This window comes from Canis lupus, chromosome 11, assembly GCF_003254725.2.
Source record: "Canis lupus dingo isolate Sandy chromosome 11, ASM325472v2, whole genome shotgun sequence".
Taxonomy (NCBI): Eukaryota; Metazoa; Chordata; class Mammalia; order Carnivora; family Canidae; genus Canis; species Canis lupus.
In genome coordinates, this window is record NC_064253.1 from 33,608,442 (window position 1) to 33,616,595 (window position 8,154).

Consider the following 8,154-nt stretch of genomic DNA (forward strand, 5'->3'; position numbering starts at 1 on the left):
CAAGGATTAGCAACTCAGTTGATGATATTTTCCCACAGGCTGTCTCTTAGCACCCATTGTTCAGAATAGACTCTGAAGGCTTGGAGACCAAGCAAGGTTCAGATTAAAAGAGTATCTTCAAGCCTCAGCTTGTGGGTTAAAAAGAAAACATGGAATCAAATTCACCTCTGAATCTCTAGAGCTGACTATCACAGGCTCATTTATACCAACCTTTATAATCCCAAGACCTGGCTCACCCTCTGAAGTGTGCTATATGACTTTCCTAGGACTTCTTTAACAAAGTGCCACGAATGGGGAAGACTCAAAAAACAGTATTTATTGTCTCATGGTTCTGGAGGCAAGAAATCCACAATGAAGGTGTCGGCAGGGCCATACTCCTTCTGAATGCACTATGGAAGGAACTCTCCCAGGGATCTCTTCAGGCCTTCCTTGACTTGTTGATGGCCATCTTCTCACTACGTCTCTTTACTTTATCTCCTCTTCATGTCTGCTTCTGGGTCCAGTTCCTCCTTCTCATCAGGACACAGGGATAAAAGCCTTACCCCACTGACCTTATTTCAACTTCCTGCTTTTGTAAATACCCTATTTACAAATAAAGTCACATTCTGAGGTATTGGGGTTTAGAACTTCAGCTTATTTATTTTTTTTTTTTTGGAGAGACACAATTCAACTCATAGCATGTGCTTTTTTAACCTTAGCAGCGGTGGGAATACCCAGGTCACTTCTGGCATGAGCTGCCCAGGGTTACTGCCCAGGTGCTATTCCCCACATTTGGGGCCATAGGGTTTAACATATTGCTTAGGGGGCAGCTCCATTCAAACACTATCAATTGAATGATCATCATGTGCTAGCTCTGAGAATGCATTAGAAAACAAAACAGGAATGGTGTTGCCAGCAAATAAGCATTTAATAGTATAATTAGAGATGAGGTTTTCTGTTTTGAAGGTTTTGGGGAGGGAAAGAAAGAGAATAATGAAGTGGTGGACTCAGCTGAGTAGGGTGATCATGGAAAGTCACTCTTATGTAATTAGACCTAAAAGTTAAGAAAAAGCAAAAAATGAAAAACATTTTCCTATTTCAAAACAGAGTATAGTATGTGCAAAGGTCCTGAGGCAGGAAAGAGTTTGGCCTATTTTAAGACCTGAAAGGCACATAAAAAGTTTTGATTTTGCTCTATGTATTTAATAGAGAGACAGAATAATAGTTTGTAATTTGCACAATAGAGGAAGGCAGAATTGGTATTAGATATATTTTTCTCTCACCAGTGTGTCCTCCTCCTCTGCACTGATTAATTACGAACTTCTCTTGGTCATATTTACCTTCCCCTTTGTTCTCACTCCTATGTGTTTTTTGTTTTTTGTTTTTTTTTAATTTATGATAGTCACACATAGAGAGAGAGAGAGAGGCAGAGGCACAGGCCGAGGGAGAAGCAAGCTCCATGCACCAGGAGCCCGACGTGGGATTCGATCCCGGGTCTCCAGGATCACTCCCCGGGCCAAAGGCAGGCGCCAAACCGCTGCGCCACCCAGGGATCCCACTCCTATGTATGTTATTCAGATTCTGGCCACTTTGCTGTGGGAATCCCACAGCAGCCTTCTCACCTCCAGTCCTGCCCTTCTAAAATTCATTCTTTACACTTCAACAAGAGAGGACAAACAACTGAGTCTGACTGGTTTAATGGCATTTGCTGAATCCACACCTTCAACAGCATGACTGCAGAAGGCTTCTTACTGTGATCTATGAGGATGGCCATGCTGTGGTCTCTGTTCCCAATTGAGGCCAATCACCTGCCATCCTTGCCATCAACCTCAAGTATCATTAACACTTTTTGCAGACCTTTTCCTTATTTTGTTGTTTTCTACCTCTAATCCGTTCTCATGTTGTTGCCTTGGTCTACGTTAGTTTTGGTGAAGTCTTATGAGTTTTTTAACATCTAGCCAATAGTGCTTTCCCAAAACTTCTTGACCAAGCAACATGGCCCTCCCTCCTGCTCCCACGTGCAGGTCCCTATCACTGACTTTAGCACATTGTTCCACCATGGTTGTTTTGTGGGTTGTCTCACTGAGAACAAGTTCAGGGCAAGTGCTTTCTTCATCTTTGTACATATCAGATACAGCTTCTGCAACATAGTGGATGTCTGTCAGTCTTCTGCTGAGTATGTAGATGAATGGCACTTCCCAGGACATGGTTAAGATATAAACTTCCTAAATTTAAGGCTATCCTACAATCACTTTACTCAAACTCCATGTCCTCTCTGCTCCAAAATTCTCCTCCCTCTCACCCTGCTGGAAATGACTCTAGAAGGTTCAAACAGCAATTCTCATAGGACCTCGTTCTCATCACTTCACACATAACCTGAGTCCAAGTACAACTTCCCACAGGGAGAGGATAACCTCTCCCTACCTATGGATGATGGTGTTTCTACACAGCAATACCTCTAAGACTTGTCCAAAGATGTCTGAGTGCATGTTCCTGAATTGCCACAGTAACCTCCAGCTGTCTTCAGGTAGAACATTCCAGGATCGCAGTTCCTAATTTTGTCTCCCATATTTAAAACAAATGTTGTCTGTATATTGCACACACCTCTACATCTTTCCATTCAGTTCAGAGTAGGCAATAATGTAGAGGATGTATGCATAGACTCAGTGAAACTTAAAGGCTCAATGATCTATTAATGCTTGTGACGTTGGTCAGAGAATCTTTCTTTCCAGCATAGCACATGCACAAGATCATTTACTTGGAGGGGGAAGAGAGTCCCTGAGCAAAGGTGTAAGGCCTTGTAGCTCATTCTTTTCTAAGACAGTACCCAGCAAGGTGCTCACTGCTGTGCCACATCCTGTGGATATTTTGGGGAACCAGAGTCAAGAGATGTTTCATGAGCACAGGTGTATTATATTTGTGGCAGCATCTGCAGTATAAAGAAAGGAAGGCATTGAAAGAAAAAGAACAGCCTCTTCTATCAACTTCAGTGAGGCTGCCATTCATAAAGGCTTTTCTTGGCACTTCCCTGGCCACACCCAGTAGGGCTCCCAAGAGGTGTATACTAACTGTGAGAGATCCCAAATCCAAAACAACCCTATCTGAGCCCTTGCTTAATTTGTTGTGAAAGAAGTCGGTCTTGAGGCCACTTGTTAAAGGCAGATGGAACCTTGCCTACCAAGGCCACGACTACTTGAGTTTAGGGTTGGTGGAAGGTTGTAATGGCATCCAAAGAATGTGTGGGGGAAAAAACTCCACCAACCATGATATTGACTACTGTTTTTGGCACTGATTTTTACCTCACAGATCACAAAAATGATTCCTTTGCTAGGTAGGGCTTAGGAAAGTTTATACCTTCTTGGTGGATGATTACTCTGCTGCTTCTACCACATTCCATTTGCTGCATTCCCTCTGCATTGCCACTGCTGTGAGCGGGTGAGTCAGCCTGGTCACTCTCATTGCTGCCAGTACTGACCTGGTGAGACACATGGCTGCCCACATGAATCCAGTTGCTTTATTGAGCTGCTAGCTATACTTTGTATGAAATGGGGGAAAGGAATCTTCCCCCTCACAAAAATTATAAATGTTAATTCTTCTTGAACCTGAAGGAGTCCCCTTGGTTATCCCATTTTATAGAGTCCCTGTCTCTAGGAATCGGCGATTAATTTTTCAAGGATTAGATTAAAGGACATTTGAATTGGAGGATATTTGACTAGAGTGTCTTATACTCTAGTCTACATACCTCCTAGTCCACAGTCAACCCATGTCCAGGAATCAAGAGCAGACATCTTGTTCTTTCGGTCTCCCAGTTAAGCTCTAACCAGTAGCTATGCTTTCTGAAAAAACCCATTCTCTCTTTTTAAAAAAGGCTCAATCATGAGTCCTGAGAGTATCATTTTGAAATTTTTCTCTAAAATTTCTCATTTATGATATTTTTCTCCATTCTTAAATCAGTATACATTTATCCTTACATGTAGCATAAATACAATATATATGACAAAGTAATTAGTAATAGCAATTTTTTAGTGATAATAACTTTTTTAATTATCTGGAAATAGTTTCAAACTTAGAGAATATTTGCAAAAATATGAATAATATAAAGAACACCCATATATCTCTGACATTCATCTATTATTAATATCTCTTTCTATTTGTTTCATCACTTGCTAGATAGATGGAGTGTATATTTTTTTTCCTGAACCATTTGTGATTAAGTTACATATACCATTGCCCTTTGTTCCTAAATACTTATGTGTGAATTTCTCTAAGAATAATCAAATATAGTTATCAATCTCAGTTAATTTAACAATGATATACCAAATAAATCTAAGGTAGATCTAATCTGTCCACTATGGTTCAATTTTTCAATCAATCCAATAATATCCTTCCTAGCACTGCCCCCCATCCCCACCCCACCACCTTCTCTGATCCTATATCTGGTCTAAATTCACATTTTGTATTTAGTTGTCATGTCTTTTTAGTCTCTCTTAATGTGGAATATTTCTGGTTTTTCTGTTTTTACTGACCCTCCCATTTTCAAACAATACAATCCCTTCTCTCCTTTTAACATTAAAACAACTCTTCTTCTGGAACACCTGGGTGGTTCAGTGGTTGAACTTCTGCCTTTGGCTCAGGGCATGATCCCAGAGTCTCGGGATAGAGTCCCAGGATGGAGTCCCACATTGGGCTCCCTGCTGAAAGCCTGCTTCTCCGTCTGCCTCTCTCTGTGTTTCTCATGAATAAATAAATAAATAAAACCTTAAAAAAAAAAAACAAAAATTCTTCTTCTAACTTTGGGTTTATCTGATGCTTTTTCATGATTAGACTCAGGTTACAAATTCTAAGCTAGACTACAAAACAAGTGATATCATATTTGGAGACACATGATGACATTCTGCTTCTCATTGGTGTTATTAATTTTGATCACCAAAGTGGTGTCTGATTTCTCAATTATGTTATTATTACTATTTTTTCTCTTGAAACTTACAAGAAGTTTGTGAGGAAATGATTAAGATGATGCAAATATCCATCTCCTTATCCAAATTTATCTGTCATTAATGTTTACAAAATGCTAATTTTACAACCCCAGCACACTTTCCATATTTACCTGATGGCTCTCAGCCAACTGTCAATAGGGTCCCCCTCATTCATTCTTGCTCTGAAATTATTTATTTATTTATTTATTCATTCATTTATTTATTTATTTAATCTGGGTGTCATATAGACCCATGGCTTCCTATTTTTTAATGGTTTACAATTTTTTATGGTACTAAATAATGTTGATGATCATTTTGCCCCAGCTTTAGCCAGAAGGAAATAGCTAACCTAGTTCTCTGCCCTTTTGGTATAGCTCTACTGTTGTTTTGACTTCTTCCCTACATTCTAGAATAACAAAATGGTCTAGGTTCATCTTATAACTCTCCTGTCCCAGCTCTGGAATCAGCCAATTCTTCATGGAGTCGGGGTCCTTTTTATGGTGCATAGTATCAAAGACCAAGATCTGAGCATTAGGTATGCCCAGTCAGAATGTCTTTGCTTCTTGGTCCTTTAAGAAGACAGAGCTAGGAAATATATACATGTATACATATAGACACATACAAATATATATGCATAAACACACATGTATGTGCATATATACATATATATTCAACATATCATATATATGTGAATATATATCTCTCAAATTTTAGAAATTGTGAATTCTCATCAGTACCTCCAATTCTAATTCATTATCACACTATACTCTATTGTCTTTCCCCATTCCATAAATTTAATGTCTCTTCTTCCTCAGTGAGAATGTGGCTCCTAAAAACATCAACACATTTATTTATTTGCTCATCCATGCATTCATTTATTCATCTAAAATTGTTTTATATTTGATTTACCTATGATAGAATGGTTTTAATTAGAAAAAAAATGATATATCTTTTCTTTGGCATAGGACCATTCTTTTCGAACAGTTTATTCTTATATTTCCATAGTCTTAGGAGGCACAAAAAGACTTCAATTCCATCAAGTTCCAAGGTCTATACTCTACTCCTTAACAATATTGTTGTGTAATCTTCAATCTGGGATATTTATTTGTTATGAGAGAGGAAATTAGGAATGAAGATGACCACCCTCTCTCCAATGCCAGATATAAACATTATTTTGAAAGGTAAACGTTTGAAGTTCTTTAGAGTAAATTGGGTTGTAGAGAAGGCATCCTATTCCCTTCAACAGTCTTAGAGTAGACATCCTGATGTGCAAACCAGGCTGTGTTCTACAGCTATTTAAAAATTTTAACTTACCGGGATCCCTGGGTGGCGCAGCGGTTTGGCGCCTGCCTTTGGCCCAGGGCGCGATCCTGGAGACCCGGGATCGAATCCCACATCGGGCTCCCGGTGCATGGAGCCTGCTTCTCCCTCTGCCTGTGTCTCTGCCTCTCTCTCTCTCACTGTGTGCCTATCATAAATAAATAAAAAAATAAAAAAAAAATAAAAAAAAAAAAAAAAAAAAAAAAAAAAAAAAAATAAAAATTTTAACTTACCCTTTGATTTTCCTTCTATCTAAATGTTTTTTGCTTAAATTTTAGATTGCTGGAGAATGTAGCTCAACACATAAACTGGGATCAAATAGTATAAACACAAATCACTCAGCTTTTGCATGTACAAGGGGCATTTAATATATTTAACAGTACAACAAAGGAATTTACCATGCAATAACATTTCCTATAGCATGATTCTTGGAAGAGTAATTATCTGAGAGCATTATTGTATTTGAAAATAGGATGCACAGTCAAATACATTTGGAAATTCTGTGGTCAAATACACTATATTTTTATAATCCAAGAATTTTCAGGGATTTCATTTTGGTAATGTACCTTGTAGAATGGCCAAGAGGAAACAGCATTCACCAGGTCTCTATACCACATTTTAAAATTAATTATTCATCTGTGGATTATCTCATGTAGTATTAATGGTCAAGAAAACACACTTTGGAGATGCTGCCAGAAAGCAATGTGGAAACATTTTTTATTAATTTTTCCTAATGGGAAAGTAGGCTATAGTATTGGTTAAGTGAATTTATCTTTAATAGTTCTTGGGGTCAAGGTGACATGGGCTGGCAATCTGGAGCAGCAAAAACATACAGATGTGTGGAGTGGATTTTGGCCAAGAATTGGGGTCAAAGTTGAAAGCCACAGAAGCCAAATACGTCTAAACAGTTGGGATCTTAAACTGAAAGATGAAGAGTTAGCAAAAAGACAAATAGAATGAGAAGACATAAAGGTGGAAATTAAATGACTAGATCATAGGCTTCAATTATAAATGAGGAAAAAGGTACAACGTTCCCTTATATTAGGATACAGCCTGTTGGTACATGAATGGTTGGTTTGGCCTGAAATAAAGGAAGGGGTCAAGGGAAGTATTTCTTGATGTTCTATCAGACCAGGAGCTGTGTTTTGCTAACACCAGAAGTTGTTTTCTATTCACTTAAATTCAGGGTGGTATATAAAACTGTATCTACAGCAGCCTTCACTGAGAGAAGAAACCACCCTACACTATTAGCAGGCAGCAGGCAGTCACTGGCAAAGAATCATATCTCTTTATGTTCCAGAACACATGGGTCTAAACTCTAGCAGTGAGGAACAGAAATAGCCAAAATTACATAAACACAGACGTTGTACTTGAAAAATCTGAACTTTAAGCAACTGAAGTCATGGGGAATATAACTCATTGCTCCTGCTTAAGAAAGACCATGGATGACAAGAGAAGGGAACCAGAACCTGGAAAGAGGCATTTCCCTTTGCTGTTCTTGGCTTAGCACTGTATCAGTTCCCAAGAAACAGGCCTGGGGTTAATAAGACCATTCGCTAGTCAGATGAGTTTATGCTTAAATACTTGGTCAAGTGTATGGCAGTTGTTCCAAAAAAATTAACCCCTTTCATTACCAAATAATCCTTCCATTTTATATGATCTCCCAAAATGACGATGCCAAGTGAGTTCAAATAAATGTTAAGCTTTATCAACTGCTATCAGGAGTCTAGTGACCAAAATAGAGAAGCCAAGCAAGCCATTTCCTTGTAAAGAGAAGCTTGAGCAAAGTTTCCCCCTCCTTACACATCATGAATGCTTCATAGGCTTTTCTGAGAGACCTTTGCTTTCTCTGCTACCCAAACCTTGGCCCAAGGCTAGA